We start from the raw sequence: 21030 nt of genomic DNA on the forward strand, positions 1-21030 counted from the left end.
AGTATAAATTTGTGATGTAAGAAATAATAAAACCTGTTCTGTTGGTCTTGTGAAAATAAAAATGGACGTGAGGGACACCTGGGTGGCTCAGTAGGTTAAGCCTCCAACTTTGGCTCAGGTCATGATCTCACAGTTTGTGAGTTCAAACCCCATGTCGGGCTCTCTGTGGACAGCTCAGAGCCTGGAGCCTGCTTCAGATTCTGTGTCTTCCTTTCTGCCCCTCTCCCACTCATGCACTGTCTCTCTCTGTCTCTCAAAAAATGAATAAACACTAAAAAAAAATTTTTTTAATGGACATGATAGGTAGCAAAGATGTTTGACATTTGAGCTTGATTTTTTTGTTTGTTTTTGAGATTTTATAGCTGGTCTGTTCATTTGGAGAATGTGGAACAGTAACCCTGAACACTTCCATTAGTAAACATGTTGTTAGGCTGTCAACAAAACAATTTCTAAATTTTTAAAAAATACTCACCTTTGAGAGACAGAAACAGAGCACAAGTGGAGAAGGGGCAGAGAGAAAAGGAGACACAGAATCCGAAGCAGGTTCCAGCATCTGAGCTGTCAGCACAGAGTCTGACATGGGGCTTGAACCCACAAACTGTGAAATCATGACCTGAGCTGAAGGCAGACACTTAATCAGCTGAGCCACCCAGGTTCCCCGTCAACAACACAATTTCTAGAGTCATTTGTTCTGTGCCAGTATCTGCCCAAATCATTTAAAAGTATTGTTGGGGAGGAAGAATTTCTTCTGCCCTTTAAGGTCCTTGTAGCTGGACTAAGAATCAAGTTGACATGAGACAGATTAACAGGAGAAAATCAAATTTAATAGCATACATACGAAGAATCCACATACACATGAAATTCCAAAGAGAGTGAGGCAACATCATGCTTATATGAGCTAAGGAGAGGGGTAGGGGCCTGAGGGTACAAAAGGGAGAAAGCTCATTAACAGGAAGTTGAGGAGATGTTTAGAAAACAAAGGTGTTGGGGTGCCTGGGTGGCTCAGTCAGTTGAGCGAATGACTCTTGGTTTCGGGTCAGGTCGTGATCTCATGGTTCCTGGGTTCAAACCCTATGTCGGGTTCTGCACTGATAGTGTGGAGCCTGCTTGGGATTCTCTGTCTCCCTCTCTCTCTGCCCTCTTCCCCGCTCATGCTCTCTCTCACAAAAATAAACATTTTCTAAAAACATTTTTTGCTGCCTTATTACATAAATTGCAAAGAGGAATCTCTGTTTACTAGCTCGCTTCCCGGGAAAGCAGACAGTTGAGGGGCATAAAGAGCTTTCCCTGGGTCTGCTAGGTTTGGATTGCTTTTAAGTCAAAATAATTGCTTCATGCCAAAATGGACCGTCTTAGGCAGCCTGCCTTTGACATTAGGTTTTTATATGACTCTTTAAAAAAATTTTTTTAAGCTTATTTATTTATTAGAGAGTGCGAGTAGGGAGTGGGTGGGGGACAGAGAAAGAGGGAGAATCTCAAGCAGGCTCCACACTGTCAGCGCAGAGCCCATCACAGGGCTCAAACTCACAAAACCGTGGAATTGTGACCAGAGCTGAAATCAAGAGTCAAATGGCTTAACCCACTAAGCAACCCAGGCGCCCCTGACCCTTTCTTTTTTTAAAAGTGAGGATCAAAGTCTGTTACAAACCAATTTTGCTTTTCTTTGAAATTATTTTAAATTAGGCTTTTGTGAACGTTTGGCTTTCTTCCCTTTTCATTGAAATGGTTTCCTTTGCACGTTCTTTCCGCTCTTAACCTTTATTTTTCAGTCCCAGCTTAGCATAAAAAGGATGATCTTTCTTCTCACCCCTTCCCTGAAATTAATTGTGCTGAATTACCAGCTTCCTCATGCTGAAAGCATTTATTCAGTGTCCATATGTGCTTGCTACTATGCTAAGTTCTATAGTAATAAAGTAGGAACTCTTGGGACTCATGTCTATTAAGTGCTTTTAAAGTGCCAGGTAACACTAATGCAAATCATAGTATCAAAGGCATTCATATAAATAGTGTCCCTTCACCAGCATCCCACCAAGCTAAGTGCCTTAAATGCTTTAAGACTGCATCCCCATAGAAGGAGGGTGGAGTGTTTAGTTTTCATTTGGGTCTGGTTTAGATGAAGAAATGTAAGCTATACAGTTCTCCAGAGGTCCATTTGTACAGTGGTCTTACTTAAAATGTGCATAAAGTATTTGGGAGTACTCTCTCAGTAGCAAAATGCCTGAGACTGCGACTGTCTAAGTGGCAAAAGGGCTATAGTGTGTGAGTTTAAAATAATGTGTTTAGGGAAAATATTCTAGTTTACCCTTGTAGGATTACAATTTTCAAGCTATTGCTAGGGAAGAGAATTTAAAAGTTACTGTTTAAGACGCCTGGATGGCTCAGTGGATTAAGCGTCTGACTTCAGCTTAGGTCATGATCTCGAGGTTCGTGAGTTTGAGCCCCGCGTCAGGCTCTGTGCTGACAGTTTGGAGCCTGGAGCCTTCTTTGGATACAGTGTCTCCCTCTCTGCCTGTCCCCCCCCCCCCCCCCCCCCCCCCGCCCCGGTCTCTCTTTCTGTCCCTTCCCCATCTCTCTCTCTCTCTCTCTCTCTCTCTCTCTCTCTCTCTCTCTCTTTCAATGAATAAACATTTGAAAAAGTAATTAAAAATTACTTTTTATTATTATTGAAAATAGCAGATTGATGTACTGTGACCAAAAGACTAGTTCTGGATTTCAAAAGAAAGGTTATTGGAAACAAAATATTTTTTTACTCTTATACCAGAATAATCTGTGTATGTATAGAGATATCAATTGATCGATCGATTTGGGCACATGGCTTCAGCAAAGAAGGAAGGTCAGAAGAGGACCAGAAAAACAAAACAGTTGCAGGGCTTCAGTCTAGATTATTAAAAAAACTTGAGGATGTTTTAGGCATTCATTCAAGCAATTTTTTATTGAGGAACAACAGTGTTCTAGGCCTTGTGCCGGACTCACAAAATGTTCTTTGTTGCCTTTGTCAGACAGGATATCACTGGTCTGTGCAAACTATGTCACTAATTTTGCTCCTGCTGTTATGGGAAAATAAAAGAACAAGAAATAAAACACAAACCTATGATCACAGGTTCTAAAATCTTGACTTAGGTGGAATAGATGGCAGCGTTTTTTTTTTTAATCAACATTTGGGACACAGGGTAGAGTAGGGTTTGAGAATGGGGTTCTAGGGCCAGACTATACCTGCATTTGAGTCTCGGGCTTACTACCAATGTGGGTTAGCTCAGGTTAATCTAACTCACCGTGATGCATGCAAACACTTCCTTAAACTGACCACCCTGCTGTCAACATGATCTTTGTTGTTGTTGTTGTTGTTGTTCAATAGATCACTTTATTCCCAATGGAAGAAAATAACAACACATTTAGATAAAACATGTCAGGGATGTAATCTTGGCTACCTCCTCTATAAATTGGGCTTTTTTGAGGTTAATGTATACAAAGTGTTGAGAACAGTTATTGCTTACTAAATGGTAGCTATTAATTTGAAGAACACTAGAACTTCTCAAAGATTTGGAGAACTAGATATTTGACAAATGAAAAATGTAAAGCACCTCCACAATTAATCAGCATGTTCTTAAACAAATTTGCTGGCAAACCGAAGATCAGATCCAGTGGAGAAGGCCTTCCAGTAGCATGTAAATATTCACCTTTTTAGAATCCTGAGATATGATTATGGTGCGTGAGATTTATTTTATTTTTTAATGTTTATTTGTTGACTCTGAGAGAGAGTCCCAGTCAGAGTCCAGGCTGACAGTGCAGAACTCAGCACAGGGTTCGATCTCACATGAGGTCATGACCTGAGCTGAAATCAAAAGCCTGTCTGTCTCTTAACCCACTGAGCCACCCAGGCGCCTCGGTGCTTGAGATTTATTAGAAGGGGGTGGTAAGGGTTGTTCGGTAAAAGATTGGCCTGCTGAATGTGAAAGAGCATTCCAAGCACGGAAAAGAGGATGTTGAATCAGTTTGTACGGGTCTGGATCAATGTTCTCAAATGTGGACACTTTCGCCCCTTGCCCCTCCGAAGACATTCGACCCTGGAGACGTTTTTTATTGCCCTGAGTTGGAGGAGAAGGACACGCCACTGGCGTTTCATAATTAGAGGCCTGGGGTGCAGCTAAACAGCCTACAGGGCACAAGATGGTCCACACAGCAGAGACCTGCCCAAAATGACATGGTGCTGACCGTGTTCCGGGACAGGGTGTAAAAAAGGCCACCTGGCAGTAGAAGCCTACATTTATAATTTTATCTCCGCTTTTCCCTCCATAAAACAAATGTGAGTACAGATTTAGATCAAGTTAATCTGACTCCCTGTGATACATACACACACCTCCTTAAACTGGCCACCTTGCTGTCAACATTCTCTTCTTTTTTTTTTTTTCCTCCAGTAGATCACTTTATTCCCAATGGAAGAAAATAAGAAATTTAGATAAAACATATCAGGGATCTAATCCCAGCTTTTCTGTTAATTCCCCACGTCACATCAAGCAAATTCCCTTGCTTTTCTGAGCACTCCCACCCCAATTTTTTCATCTATAAAAGGAGTGTACTGTTTTTTCATCTATAAAAGGAGTGTAATAACAGTTATGTCCAGAGTTGATATAAAGATTAATGAGTTAAGTGCAGAAATTCAAATGGAAACAGATTGGCCAGAGTGGTGGGGACTCTCTGGAAGAAGCCTCACAAGATGTTTTTTGTTATCCAAGCTAATATGCCAAAGCCCAAGATTTAGTCTCCAGCCTGACAGGTTCAGAATCCCATTTATCAGTACATGTCTTTAGATAGAACTCCTATAAACCAGGCTCAAGAACGCCAGTTTGTAGCTTTAAATTGTTTCCACTGCCGGATCTTCCTTAATCATTGTGACCTCTAAATGTTAGAGTGCCCAGGACTCACAATCAAACCTTTTCTCTTTTTACTCTCATTCCCTGGGTATGTTCTTGGCTGCAAATACCATCTACAACTTAACTCTCAAATTTGTGTCTCCAGCTCTGTCTTCTTTGATTTCAGGGTTTTTTTGTTTGTCTTTTTGTTTTTTAACAGCTAGTAACTAATTTTACTGAAATTTCTAGAGTGCCGGACGGCTGGCTACGTGTTCTGCATAGTTATTTGTTTTTTAATTGCAGTGTAGTTAACATACAGTGTTATATTAGTTTCGGGTATTCAATCTAGTGATTCAACAATTCTATAGATTACTAAGTGCTCATCACAATGAGTGTACTCCTAATCCCCTTCGTCTATTTCACCCACCCCTCACCACCTCCCCTCTGGTAACCATCAGTTTGTTCTCTATATTTAACAGTCTGTCTTTTTGTTGGTCTTTTTTTTCTTTGTTCATTTCTTATTCCACATATGAACAAAATCATATGGTATTTGTCTTTCTCTGACTGCCTTATCTCATTTAGAATTATACCCACTAGATCCATAGATCCATCCATGTTGTTGCAAATGGCAAGATCTCATTCTTTTTTATGGCTGAGTAATATTCCATTGTGTGTGTGTGTGTGTGTGTGTGTGTGTGTGTGTGTGTGTGTGTACACGTACACACACACCACATCTTTATCCATTCATCTATGGATGGGCACTTGGGTTGCTTCTGTAATCTGGCTATTGTATATAATGCTGCAGTAAACATAGGGGTGCATGTATCTTTTGTAATTAGTGTTTTCATATTCTTTGGTTAAATACCCAATAGTGGAATTATTGGATCAGATGATAATTCTATTTTTAACTTTTTGAGGAACCTCCATACTGTTTTCCACGATGGATGCATCAGTTTGCATTCCCACAGTGCCCGAGGGTTTCTTTTTCTCCACATCCTTGTCAACACTTGTTGTTTCTTGTGTTTTTGGATTTTAGCCATTCTGACAGGTGTGCAGTGATATCTCATTGTGGTTTTGGTTTGCATTTCCCTGATGATGAGTGATGTTGAGCATCTTTTCATGTGTCTGTTGGCCATCTGGATGTCTTCAAATGTCTGTTCGTGTCTTCTGCCCATTTTCTAATTGAATTATTGTTTTTTTGGTGTTGAGTTGATATGTTCTTTATATATTTTGGATACTAATCCTTTATCACGTTTGCAAATATCTTTTCCCATTCATTAGGCTGTCTTTTAGTTTTGTTGATTGTTTCCTTTGTTGAGTGCAACATTGTCTTTTACCATGCGATCAGGAGACTAAAATGACTGTATCCTTGCTAAAACCTCCATACTCTACATCATCCTTCCCCATCCTAGCAGGGGAAAAAAATGTAATCAACATTTGCTTAGATTAGAGATTGCAGTAAAACTGTTAGCAACTATCTCTTTTTTCCTAGGTCTTTTTTTGTTGCACGTCCCCGGGACGTGCTTTTTTTGTACACCAGGCAAGGTGATTGGTTAAAAAACAGTGAATAAGGAAGGTTCACTTTAGTGGTTGAATAAAGAAAGTCCACGCTTGAAGACATAGGGATCCTTGACATTTATCTGTAGGGATGGCTCCTGAAGTCACTCTGGAGGTTTAACAGAATTGCAATATGGTTAGAATGAGAGATAGAGATGACAGTTTGTAAGTGAAATGGGGGATTGCCTGGTGTGTGGAATCATTGGGGAGGGAGGCAGTGTGTTGAGGAAAATCGTTTGATCAGGAAGAAGAAGATAGGGACCTTTGCTCTGTAAATTCAACTGTTTGCTAAAACTCTGCCATAGGCACATCAACTTAGACGTATCCAAAGTCCTTCTTTTCCCCTTCCCTCTCACGTTTCCTTCTCATGCTCGTTTTCCTCTTTCCACTGCCTAGTCAGGGCTCCAGCTTGAGGCTGGCGGTCACTCTGCTCATCTCCTTCACTTACCCAAGCACTTAGAGCAAGTACAAACCTTCCTTCATAATATTCTTCATACCTGTTTCTTCTCTGTTCTCTTGGCTGCTATCTTAGTTCTGGCCTCCACTCTTGCCTTGGGTTCATGTGTTGGTTCAGTTTTCAGACTTAGCCCCTGGAACCTGTATTCATGCAGATACCAAGTAAACTATATATATATAAAGGTTGGTTTGTTTTATTATAATAGTTTTGCTTTAAGGGCAAAATTTAAACGTTAAGTTGAGCTGAAAGTTAAATTTGGGGAAGTTGATGATACTGTCCCTGCCCACCTCTCTACCCTTACCTCCTGCCCCCTCCTCACCCTTCATTCTGACCATCTCGTGTGTTTGCCACTTCCTGGACGTGTCGTGCCTGTCACATCTCTTTCCCTTCCTGTGTTCGACTTTTTCTTTTCTTTTTTTTTTTCCCCCTTTATATTAAGTTGGAGTGTAGTCACAAATGTTCTGCTTTTTCTGTACTTGTCTACCCAATATTCTGTTTCACTTGCTTCTGCTTGGAAGCCTGGTCTGCCTTTGTTCTCTGATCTAGATGTTGCATCTCCTCTCTGCCCCTTTAGCGTCCTCGTGGAGAGGCTAAATGCAGGGCTGGCTCCAGAGGTAGACTGTCCACGTTCAAAACAGCCCTGCTCTTTGCTGATTAGGTCTCCTTGGGCAATTGGCTAAATATCTCTCTATCATTCAGTTTTCTCTTATCAAATGGGAGTAATAATAGAACTTACCTCATAGGCTTGTTCTTGTGAGAGCAAATTAGTTAATAGGTCAAACATGTACAGTAGTACCTGGCACATGTTAACACTTAGTGAGCATTAACCCGTTATTATTTTATGCATACCTCATTCATAGCAGATACTATCTGCTGACATGTTCCCTTTTCTACTGCACTGTGAACTTTTTTGAGAGAAGGAACTAAATTGTACTCAACTTTAATTTCATCAAAAAATACTTATTGGGGGAGCCTGGGTGGCTCAGTTGGTTAAGCCCTCGACTCTTGATTTTAGCTCAGGTCGTGATCTCACAGTTCACGAGATCAAGCCATGCATCGGGCTCTGTGCTGACAGTGTGGACCCTGCTTGGGGTTCTCTCTCTTGCTCTCTGTATGCCCCTCCCCCACTCACATTCACACACGTGCTCTCTCTCTCTCTCTCTCTCTCTCTCAAAAATAAATAATCTTTAAAAAATATATTTATTGGGCATCCACTAAGTCAGGGATAGTTGGCTAAGTACAAACTGTGGTCTGTTTTTGTCAGGCCCATGAACTAGGAGAATGGTTTTTACATTTTAAAAGGGTTGTTAAAAAAAAAAAAAAAAACACAGGTAAAAGAGTATGTGAATAAAGATTATGGGCCCACAAAGCCTAAGATATTTACCACCTCTGATGTATTTATTCACAGAAACCATTTGCTCATGTCTGAGCTAGATGCCAGAGATACTGATGCTACCCATGGGATGGTGGATAGATACATGAGCAGGTTAGAAAGATCAGAATTGTGGGTATTGGTGACTATTTGTGAGAAGTGGCAGCCGTATTGTGAAAATGTGAAAGTCAACGGAGAGTCCAAAATAGTTGCTCTCTCATCTGGTAATATGGGACTAGCCTGTCTGTTTGTTGTGTAGGGACATGATTTTCAGGGCCTGCATCTTTCTGTTGTGTTTGAAAAGTTGGGTACAAGAATGCTGTTCAAATGCCCAGGTATCAACATGTGATAGAAGACGAGAATTCACCAGCTCCTGTGGGTTGTAAGGATGAAAGTTAGAAGAAGTCTGTGTTTTCCATGAGGCATTCCTCAGCGTCCATGCTGGTAGTAAACTAATAGTAAATACTGACTTTTGGATTTAACTGGCTTCATATATTTTGCCTGTGTAGATTGGTGGAAATAGAGCAGGCTGAGAAATACTAAGTTAAAACCAGATTCTTTAATATTTATTTTTCACCATTCTTAGGGACTTTGGCCAAAACAGTTTACCCTCTACTTGAGGAAACAAAAAGGGAAAGAAATGGTTTCAGTGACATAAACAGAAAATAATTTATTTCCCTTAAAAATTTTTTTTTAAGTTTATTTATTTTGAGAGGGAGAGTGGAGGAGAGGCAGAGAGAGAGGGAGAGAATCCCAAGCAGGACTCAAACTCGCGAACCCGCGAGATCCTGACCTGAGCTGAAACCAAGAGTTGGACGCTTGATCAACTGAGCCCCCAGGCGCCCCTCTTTTCCTTTTCATTTCCTTAATGATTCAATTTTCTGTTTACTCTGCATAGTGTATGTCTTAAAGCTAATGTCCAAATTATAATACTGACTTCTAAAAATTTGTTGTTGTTGTTAATTGCAACCATTTGCATATTTCTTTTTTTTTTAATTTTTTGTTTAACATTTATTCATTTTTGACAGGCAGAGATTGACAGAGTGTGAGTGGGGGAGGGGGGGAGAGAGGGAGACACAGAATCGGAAGCAGGCTCCAGGCTCCGAGCTGTCAGCCCAGAGCCCGACGCGGGGCTCGAACTCGCGAACCATGAGATTGTGACTTGAGCCGAAGTCGGACGCTTAACCGACTGAGCCACTCAGGCGCCCTAACCATTTGCGTATTTCTAATCTGAAAGTTCCAGAGAGTATGCCACAGATTGGTCAATTACTTAAAATCACAGAGGTACTTAGTACAGTGAGAGGTGGAAGCCCAGCACTCTGGCATCCACTGGTTTTGCTTTCTGGTAGACCGCACTGCATCTCCTGCCCCCCTGGCTTAATGGGTGCCATTTGGTGGAACTGAGATAGATGCATTTTAATATATAGTTCTCACCTCCATATTCTGATTTGGAAGAAAAACCCTGCTCTAGAACACTGCCTTGTGGAAAAGATTTTATGTCAATATACGGTTACATTTCTCTCTTACAAGGGATTTTTTAACCAAAAAATGGGGAATAACTTGATGTTTAATCTTTAGTGTTAAGCCATAAAATGTTCCTCCATGCTACCATGAGCTCTAATAGTTACAATGGTAGACTCTCTGCTTTAATAGTTTTCTTGGATTTTTTCTTTTAGAATGCCAGCCATGCCTCTCACAGTAAATGTTGAATTGAACCTGCTGAGTAGATGAATTGCTTTGCTTTAGTGAAAAAAATTTCCGCCGCAATATAAAAGAATAACTTGGGGTTATTTGCTATCTATACAGGGTTCATGCTTGTCTATGATATTTTCAATGTTTTTTTTCTTATTTGTAATATAGAAATTAAACAATACTCTGAATCAGTTGTCAGCTGTGATGTTAGTATAAGAGCAGTAGGCTTGAAGTCGAAAGATCAAGTTTGTGCCTTGACTCTGGCACTTGAATAGCATTTGTATTAGGACAGTGTGCATAGATTTCCTCACCTGTAAAAGAAAAAAAGAGTAACTGCTTCACAGAGTTTTGTTAGGATTAAATGGGATCACATTAAGCCTCCCTAGCACAGTATCTGGTATGTGAAGAGTGTTTAATAAGTGTTTACCAGATTAAAAAACAAACGGTATATCTTAAGACTTTTACTAGAGGTTTTATGGAATCACAAAACCTTACAATTAGAGGGGATATCAGAGTTCAAGCCCAGCCTCCTCATAAGAACTTAATTCCTTCTCTAGTATCCCTATCAAGTGTTAATTTCTCAGTTTCTGTTAAGTTTCTTCGTCAGACAGGGCACTGTTGGTAGATTTTCAGGAAGCCGCAGAGTTGAATAAGGCACAGACACTCTCCTGAAGGAGATTGCTCAGGACAGGCTCTGTTGAAGACCTGGTAGTGGAGCTAGATCTTGAGAGAGGAGTAGAATCTAACTGTTTACAGGGGTTTCTGACTACAGGAGTAGGAGGAGCAGAGGAAAGGATAGAGGGCAGCCACAGAAAATCGTGAATCTGAGTCATTCCATTTAATCAGAGATTAGGGCGAGGTAAAGGAATAGTGTAAGGTAAGGTTGGAAAAGATTGCGGCCAGATCCTAAAAGTCTGTAACTTGACCTCCTCATACTCATCGAATGAAATACAGAGAAAATGTTACCTGGAAGTGATATACTGAGATTCATTCCATTTTTCAATAAATGTTCTGATTTTTTTTTTTTTAATTTACATCCAACTTAGCATATAGTGCAACAGTGATTTCAGGAGTAGATTCCTTAATGCCCCTGACACATTTAGCCCATCCCCCCTCCTGCAACCCCCCCCCCCCCAACAACCCTCTGTTTGTTCTCCATATTTAAGTCCCTTCTGTTTTGTCCCCCTCCTGTTCTTATATTATTTTTGCTTCCCTCCCTTTTGTTCATCTGTTTTGTATCTTAAGGTCCTGATATGAGTGAAGTCATATGATTTTTGTCTTTTTCTGACTGGCTAACTTCACTTAGCACGATACCCTCCAGTTCTATCCACATAGTTGCAAATGACAAGATTTCATTCTTTTTGATTGCCGAGTAATACTCCATTGTGTGTGTGTATGTGTGTGTGTGTGTGTCACATCATCTTTATCCATTCATCCATCGATGGACATTTGGGCTCTTTTCATACTTTGGCTGTTGTTGATAGTGCTGCTATAAACATTGGGTGCACGTACCCCTTCGAAACAGCATACCTGTATCCCTTGGATAAATACCCAGTAGTGCAACTGCTAGGGCATAGGCTAGTTCTATTTTTAATTTTTTGAGGGACCTCCATATTGTTTTCCAGAGTGGCCGCACCAGTTTGCGTTCCCACCAGCAGTGCAAGAGAGACCCTCTTTCTTCACATCCTTGCCAACATCCGTTGTTGCCTGAGTTGTTAATGTTAGCCATTCTGACAGGGGTGAGGTGGTATCTCATTGTGGTTTTGATTTGCGTTTCCCTGATGATGAATGATGTTGAGCATTTTTTCATGTGTCGGTTGGCCATCTGGATGTCTTTGGAGAAGTGTCTATTCTTGTCTTTTGCCCATTTCTTCACTGGATTATTTGTTTTTTGGGTGTTGAGTTTGATAAGTCCTTTATAGATTTTGGATCCTAACCCTTTATCTGATATGCCGTTGGCAAATATCTTTCCCATTCTGTTGGTTGCCTTTTAGTTTTGCTGATTGTTTCCTTCGCTGTGCAGAAGCTTTTTATTTTGATGAGGTCCCAATAGTTCATTTTTGCTTTTGTTTCCCTTGCCTCTAGAGATGTGTTGAGTATGAGGTTGCTGCGGTCAAGGTCAAAGAGGTTTTTGCCTGCTTTCTCCTCGAGGATTTTGATGGCTTCCTGTCTTACGTTTGTTTAGGTCTTTCATCCATTTTGAGTTTATGTTTATGGGTAATGTAAGAAAGTGGTCCGGGTTCATTTTTCTGCATGTTGCTGTCCAGTTTTCCCAGCACCACTTGCTGAAGAGACTGTCTTTATTCCACTGGATATTCTTTCCTGCTTTGTCAAAGATTAGTTGGCCATATGTTTGTGCATCCATTTCTGGGTTCTCTATTCTGTTCCATTGATCTGAGTGTTTGTTTTTGTGCCATAAATGTTCTGATTGTACACTCGTCATTGCTCTTCTTTTACCCCACCTTGTCACTGCGGTTGACCATATCCCTGCCCTGATTTCTTTTCTTTTTTTTTTTTTAGTGTTTATTTATTTTTGTGAGAGAGAGACAGAGATAGAGAATCCAAAGCAGACTCTGCGCTGTCAGAACAAAGCTGGACGTGGGGCTTGAACCCAGGAACTGTGAGGTCAGGACCTGAGCAGAAGTCTGACGCTGAACCCACTCAACCCAACCGAGCCACCCAGGCGCCCCTCCCTGCCCTGATTTCAGCAAACATTCTGAATGTTCAGCAATCCAAGGAAACACATGAGCACTGACATTGCTTTAGTGATTCCTGCTTTGGCTACAAGAAGATAAGAATTAGCAGATCATTTTGGTGGGGGGGGGGGGGGCTCCACTGTGACTTTGGAGATAAGGATCAGGGCAGATGCAATACTAGTGGTTATAGATGAAAGACTGGAATGGAAGGTAAGAGATCTGGAGGATAGGATGAGAAGGTTTACAATGAATCTAATTTTGGAACTCAGAATAGAAGTAGTTCGCAGCTATTATCAATTCAAATACTACATACTGGCTGAGAATGTTCTAGAATTGATGAAAGGCATGATTTCTCAGCTTTAGGAAGCACAATGAAACCCCAAGCAGGATAGATAAAAATTCTATCCTTAGATATATTATAGTGTAACTGCCGAAAATTGAATACAAAGAGAAGATCTTTAATAGGGACAGGAAGAATAGATAATTGCTCATAAAAGGCCCAAATTTCACAGTACTCAATCGCAGGAGTGGAACCCTGAAGACAATGAAAGTATAAAATGCTGAGAGAAAATAACTACCAACCTTAAAATTTTTACCCAGCTAAACTTTTATTCAAGAATAAAGATGAAGTGGACAAATCAAAAACTGAATTCAGTCCCATCATACTAAAGGAACTTTTTAGGATGTACTTAAAGAAGGAAATTGAACTCAGATGGAAAGACCAAGAAGTTGGGAATGTGGGTAAATCTAAGTAAACTCTACACACCTGCTTTAAGAACTTGATACGCAGTAAATGCTTGATTAACATAATTGGCTCATCAGTTTTCCTGAAATAGTGTGCTTTCTTGTTCAACCATGGCAAATAGAGGAATCGACTGCTTATTTCAGAATTTTCCAAAGAGAAGCTAGAATTTCAACAGGACTCCCAACACAAGTAGTCTTATTTTATAAAATCAAGAGGCACAGTCAGTGGATGTGATTTGGAATGGCTAAGTTTCTTGAAAGATTTGTATCTGTTTATTGGCTGCTGAGCAAATTTTAATTTGCGTATTAACTAACTTTATCCCCTGTTCACCAAGATCCGAAATGTCAGTCTTGATTTACTCAAATGTTCTCAGATTTCACATCCATTAATTAGAAGACAGTTCTAAATTTATTGTCTCTGAGAACCCATGTCTGATAATCTAGGGAAAACATTATAAATGTAATAAATAAAATAAACTTGATACTCTTTAAATGGCCAAGAATATCACAAACCAGAAACTGCTGTTTCTCCTGACTTGAAAAAAGAAGTATTTGCTAGGGGCGCCTGGGTGGCTCAGTAAGTTAAGCGTCCGACTTCAGCTCAGGTCATGATCTCACGGTTCATGAGTTTGAGCCCCACGTCGGGCTCTGTGTTGATAGCTGAGAGCCTGGTACTGCTTCAGATTCTGTGTCTCCCTCTCTGTCTGCCTCACTCCCACTCATGCTCTGTCTCTCAAATAAACATTAAAAGTATTTTTTAATAAAGAAGTATTTGCCAGACAGAATTTTTTCTGTTGAAATTCAGATACACTATCAGGAGTATACTTAGAGTAGGATTTTGTTAAGAGGGCCAAAATTAATAGATGAATTCTCTCAGCACATAGTTTTTGTGGTTTTGAAATGGTTTCATTAGCGAGTTTTGTGGACTTAAGTTGATATCCCTGATCTACTACTTATTAGACTTTCTGGGTGCTATTCATTTGCTTAACAAATACTTTTGAGCAGCTGTCAGGTTCTCTCCTGCACTAAGGTTGTGAACAAGGTTCATAAGGTGCCTGTGCTCAAGAAGCTTGCCTTCTACTGAAGCAAGTAAACAAGTTTTAAAATTATCAAAAGAATGTAGACTAAAATAGGGTGACATGATAGTAATGGGTGTGTGTGTGTGTTTTAGGTTGAATGGTCAGGGAAGGCCTCTTCGAGAGATGACCATCAGAACCTGTAATAGTAAGAAGCTACCTGAGCAGAGGTGTCCTAGGCTGAAGGAACAGAAATCGCAAAGGCTGTAAGGCCCATGTGAGCTTGGCGTTTGTGGTATTTTAAGTGCTGAGAGAGGATATCCTTGTGATGGTTTAAAATGACCTTACATCTTGTAGAAATTAATTTTGATTTTATAATGGTATAAAAATCACACCAGATTGTCATCACTTAAATTCATATCCTTTCCTGACTCAAGGGTTGTAAGGTACCCTAATTTTTGCCCTATTCTGTATTCGGCCAGTGAACTCAGTAACATTTGGTTGGAGATGTTTGATTTATTTGCTGGCTTGTGGTCCGTCTCATTTGGACAGTTTTTAGTGACCTCACTGTAATATAAAAACATTAAAATATTTGCTAAAATTAGTTGAATTAGAAATCTAGTTTTTTACGTAGGGAGACGAGAGAATGGCCAAAGATCATACATAGCGTGTTAGATATGGAAGAAACTTTAAAGGCAGTACCTGAAAGCTGAAGATATGTCATAGAATTTAAGCATTAGTCTGTTTTCTTTAGAATATACCTTATTTCATAAAATCTAGTTATTTATGATTTTTCTATGTAAGTAAGAAATCCTTAAAATCACATGAAAACACTTTCTCCTGTGTGTTGAATGATGCATATATTTGTACCGTTTTGTCAAAAAGTAAAACTTCGTTTTTTAAGTTTTTTTTTTTAATTTATTTTTAGAGACAGCGCAAGCTGGGGAGGGGCAGAGAAAAGGAGAGAGAGAATCCCAAGCACCCGGGGCTCTGTCCCACAAACATGACATGGTGAGATCATGACCTGAGCTGAAATCAAGAGTCAGACGCTTAACCGACTGAGCCACTCAGGCACAGTTTAAGTAAAAACTTTTTCTTAGTTATTACTCAAATTGGAGCGTTCTGATGTCTATTCTAGCTTTTCAGTCTATAGACTGAAGCTTTTCAAGATCAGAATCATGTCTGATTCATCTTTCTGGCCCCATGGAGCAGAGTACAGTTCCTTATACATACCAATCTCTTAAAACTATTTGAGTGCCTGAATGAACGAAGGAATGAATATGTGAACATCTATTATGAACTTATCTCTGGAGAATAGGTACCAGTAGTCAGTATGCTTAAAAAGATTGACGGAACATGGATCACTGTTTAAGAAGTGCCTTTATAATATTGTTGGAAAATGTAAGCTTTTCTGAAGGGGAGGTGGCCATTGTGTAGAGCGCTCGCTCATATGGACTAAGAATCAGAAAACGGATCTGAATTTTAGCTGAGGCATCACTCAGTTCGTCCTGAAATAAATCAGGCAATCTTGCACGTGATTTCCTTGTTTGTACGGTGAAGCGGTTGGATTGATTATTGCTAGCATCTCTCTCTGCTCTAAAACTCTATGCTTTTTATCCTTTGATATTTGCAAGAGCCAGGAGAGGTGAAGTTTGCCTTTTATGTTAGATTTGATTCTAAATCTAATGATACAGGACAGGGGTGCTTCAGCTCGTCTTGTTAAAAGGTAAGGACACTGAAAAAGGTTCAGTGGTAGCGTGCATACTGTGTTCTGTTATGATTAACTGTGCCACTTGTACTGCCTGTACTTTAATGGCCTGTACTCCTCATCTACCCGATTCTTCTCTTAGTACTGAGATTATTTTAGTACAAACAAGTGGTACGTTTGTAAGAAGGGGCTCAGTCAGTATGGTAAAATGTCTGGATCGTACAAACAGACAAAAAGATGTCTGGATAGTTGGTGATTTCTAAGTAGGGGCCGGTCTACCATACAGCACGTTTTTTTAAGGTCGTGTATTTTCAGTGTGGGCGGAGGTGTTAGGTACTTCTCTCTTTCATATCAAGCATAACATTCTCTCTTACACACGTCAGTATATCGTTGAGGAAGTTTTCTAAAGTGAAAACAAAATCTGTTTAATAGTGTTTTCAAGCTTAGAGAATTTTTTTTTAAGTCATCTGTATACCCAGCATGGGGCTCGAACTCACAACCCCAAGATCAGTAGTCACATACCCCACTGACAGAGCCAGCCAGGCGCCCCAGGATAGAGAATTTTAATAGCCTCATTTGGTCTCCCAAACAGTGTGAGGTTCTGGATTCTTTGAGTGACGTTACTAGAGGTGCTCGCGTTTCTTCCTTTGTCGTGGGCAGAGTGCAGTCTGGCTGCCCTATTGAAGTGCTGCTGGCTTGGAGCTGCTCAGATCTGGCCCGTCACACTGTCTCAACTTGGGTTTTTCTGTTGTTTGTTTCCAAATTCACGTCAGAAAACCGTGTGTCCGGGGCGCCTGGGTTGCTCAGTCGGTGAAGCGTCTGACTCTTGGTTTCCGCGTCGGTCATGGTCTGAGCTGTCAGCACAGAGCCCGATGTGGGGCTCGAACCCACAGACTGTGAGATCATGACCTGAGCCGAAGTCGGATGCCCAACCGACCAAGCCACCCAGGTGCCCCAAGACAGGATCTTGATCTAAATTTAACTAAAATGTCCCCTATTTATTGATCCTGTTTCTAATAATCATTAACCATTCCCCGTTGCTTGGAATTTTTATCTTGACTTTCTATTTTGAAAGTTACTAGCAACTCAAAAGTATGGAAAGAGCCCAGATGTCCATCAACAGATGAACACACACACACACACACACACACACACACACACCCCACTGGAATATTACTCGGCAGTCAAAAAGAATGAAATCTTGCCATTGGCAACAATGTGGATGGAACCAGAGGGTATTATGCTAAGTGAAATTAGTCAGAGAAAGACATATCATATGACTTGACTTACGTGTAGAGTTTAAGATACAAAACAGATGAACGTAGGGGAAGGGAAGCAAAAAATAAAAACAGGGAGGGGTACAAAAAATAAGAGACTCTTAAATATAGAGAACAAACAGAGGATTGCTAGAGGGGTTCTGGGTGGGGGGGATGGCGAAATGGGCAAGGGGCATTAAGGAAGACACTTGGTAGATGAGCACTGGGTGTTATACACAGGAGATGAATCCCTGGATTCTACCCCTGAAATCATCATATGCTAACTAACGAACTAGAATGTAAATTAAAAAATAAAAATAAATTTTAAAAAAAGTTATTGGCAATTCTGACATATCTTGGCTTTATTGTCTGGAGGAAGCACTGAGTTAAACTGGGTTATAGAATCATCTGCTGATAGGTTAACGGCTTTAGGAGTTTCATCTAAGGCTTTAGAAATTCCTGTCGTCATTTTTGTGGAGTATGAACGTTACTTCAGAGGCCAAAATTGTAATAAAGTGTTTTTTAATGGCATTCAGTGGAATCAGTTGCTTGGTGTGACCGTAACCAGCGTGATGTGTAGAAGGATTATAGGATGTACGGACTGTACAGAAGGTCTTTCTACCATGTTGACCAGAAGGCCTCTCTGTCTGCCGCTTCGAACCCCTGAAGGGTCACTGTTAATTTTTGTTGTGATTTGCTAATGAGTGACTTTGTGAAGTAAGTAGGACCTATGATAGAGGTATGTTGTGGAGCTACTACTCTCTACTAAAAATAGTACAGAAAGAGTCTGTAGGGGCTGCCATACTATTAAAAAGTTATTAGCATTTTTATTTTGTCTCAAACTGTACAAGTAGAAGATTGTGTTTCCTTCTTGTGTAGTTTAGTCATGAGTTGACAAAGAATTTACCCTACTGAAGGAAGTAGATTATTGTAGGAGATTCAGAGGTAGGGCAGCATTGTGGAAGTTACTTCGATTAGCTTTTTTGCATTTAGGTAAATAAATTCAGGCCAAGTGTAGAAATGGTCAAAAAGAATCCTTTTTATAGTTTTATATTATTATTTTTATAGGATTTGTATTTTTATATTTTTGATATTATCTCTAGGCAACCTGAACTTTGTTTTGGAAAGTCTTCCTTGTATGTGCCTGTTCCCTCTTAATTGCAGAGCTTTCTCATAACAGATCTTTATATTTAAAACTAGTATTGTCAGATGCATTAAAAGAGTAATTTAGCTAAAAATTGTTTCATAATAAAAAAGAATTTTACAAAAACTCTATCAGTTGAAACCAAAAACCAGAGATACGCATGCTGAATATTAACCATGTGTTACAAACCTGAATAGTCCTTTTTCCATGTGCATATATATATGCTTCTAGGTATAGATAAAAGTGGAATCATGCATAGAACTCATCTAACATTCCTGTTTATATGCAAAGCACTTTACTGTGAAATATGGAAACTCTTTGAACTTTACTGACTTCTGTCATGAAGGCTAATTTTTTGGAACATAACCTAGAAATGTCAATGCAAATATGCAAGCGTATGTCTAAATTGATCAAAATAGGAAAGAATAATTGAGACTGAAAAACCTATAACTTAATATTGATCGTGCACATGTAACAAGACCAAATTTTGGAAATCCCAACCTGTATGTCATGTGCATGTACGTTAGGAATTTTACAGAGTTGCCTAACATTAGGTGGCAACCACATTAATTAGCAGACTCTAATAGCTAATTTTAATTTATGAGCGCCAGATTAGTAACGCTTAATCACTTACAGATATGTTATTGGTAGGTTGCTTTCAGCTTCAGATAACAGAAACTGAGTCTGTTTTAAGCACAAAGGAGCTGGCTCGGCTCACAGGACTGAGACCTGAAGCTTCAGGGACAGCAGGACTGGGGACAACAGGACTGGGCTGTCCGTGTTGCTTTGCCCTCGGGTCCTTTCCCTGGTGGTTGCCAAAGAGCTGCTAGCAGCAGCCAGGAAGTGTGCTTCCTTGTTTGAGTCTAGAGATGGATAGTAGCTCCTTACTGTTCTCTAAAGGTGAGAATAACTGTCCCGGAAAGGTCCGGGAGAGCTCTCCTGGATTTCACAGGCTAGAATTGAGGAATGTTCTGGGTTACAGTCTAGTCCTGAATAAGTCGATAGCTCGGGGGTTGAGATGAATCATTCAGCTCTTTCCCTTGAGCCAAGGTCATTTGCTAAATGGCACTGCCCTTATCCAAATGGGGAGAGTTGGAGTGGCACCCCTTTGGACTATTAGTATGTAGTCAGAAGTGACACATCAAAGTGAATGGAATTAGCACCCACTGTGGAAAGTAGTTATAGAGGTTCCTCAAAAAATGAAAAATAGAAATACTGCTTGAGATTCTCTCTCCCTCTCTCCATCCCCTCTCTGCCCACTCCCTCTCCCTCTCCCTCTCCCTCTCCCTCTCTAAAATAAAATGAAAAACAATTTAAATAATAATTAGCATTTTGGGATCGGTTCCGACCCACTAGTAGCACAAAGACAATACTTGGCCATCACTGGTGTATAGTGAGAGTGGACTGAGGACAGACCCTAAGAGAACGCAGAGCCTGTGAATCAGTCTTCTACTTAAATTTATTCTGTATTTATTTTTAATTATGAGCTTCAGAAGGCTATTCGTTTGCTCTTATTTCTTCAGTTCTAACAGCCTATTTCATATTTGATTTACCCAGTGGTTTTTCTCCATTATATCTCTCTGTTAGTCTCTGGTCACTTTAATGTCACTACCATGGCTGTTTCTTTGGAGTGCTGCCCATTATCTTAAAGGAAATAGGGAAGGAATTATAAATGTATCCTGAAGTTAAAGGAAAAATGAAATGTGTGTTTTGTAGTACACGAATGATCGAATGTGTTAGATACTAAGGAAGAACTGCATCCGAGTATGCTTTTTTTTTTTTTAAGTTCTTACAAGGAGTGAGGAATGTTAAAATTCATGACTCAAACTTCAGACTTCTCCCTACGTGCATATTTGATGTCTTGGAAAAACTATTATTCTTTTATTATAAAGGAATAAAGGGTAAAGTTTGCTAACCTGTGTCTGAAGACCTCAGTGATTAGAAATGAGTCATGATTGGTAATAGACTATGAATGGTAGTGAATTGAGTGTCTTAGGTACGAGGACCCTCCTCTCCTTGAGTAATCATGAACAGACCCTTGTAATTTTTACTTTGGCTTGACACGTATAGGAAGGATAGGCATGATGAACCACTGCTAGTCTCTGCATCTTTTTTATAGGCAGTGAGATACTAGCCAACGTACTCAGTTGAGGCCAGTGAGTTCTCCTTTATGTTTTATTACTAAGCTTCACTTAGTTCCAAGGAGTGAGATAAAGCATTGTGTTTTCTTTTCTTTTCTTTTTTTTTTTTAAGTTTATTTATTTATTTTTAGGGAGTTGGAGACAACGCAAATGGTGGAGGGGCAGAGAGAGAGAGAGAGAGAGAAAATATCCCAAGCAGGCTCCACGCTGTCAGTGCAGAGCCTGATATGGGGCTTGAACCCATAAAGCTGTGAAATCATGACCTGAGCCAAAACCAAGAGTCGGATGCTCAACTGAATGAGCCACCCAGGTGCCCCAAACAATCCATTTCCTATTTCATACATCAGTCTCTTCTCAGGTTTGACACTGTAAATCAGTGGTTCTCGAGTTCTGGCAT

At 40.0% G+C, this 21030-nt stretch overlaps 1 protein-coding gene across 4 annotated transcripts in view; it reads left to right on the forward strand.

Annotated features, from left to right (window-relative positions):
• POU2F1 (POU class 2 homeobox 1) overlaps nucleotides 1-21030 on the forward strand; it is a 179602-nt gene that overhangs the window by 64948 nt on the left and 93624 nt on the right. The gene's annotated exons all lie outside the window — the stretch shown is intronic.

Source organism: Panthera tigris, chromosome F3 (assembly GCF_018350195.1).
Source record: "Panthera tigris isolate Pti1 chromosome F3, P.tigris_Pti1_mat1.1, whole genome shotgun sequence".
In the NCBI taxonomy this organism is placed as follows: Eukaryota; Metazoa; Chordata; class Mammalia; order Carnivora; family Felidae; genus Panthera; species Panthera tigris.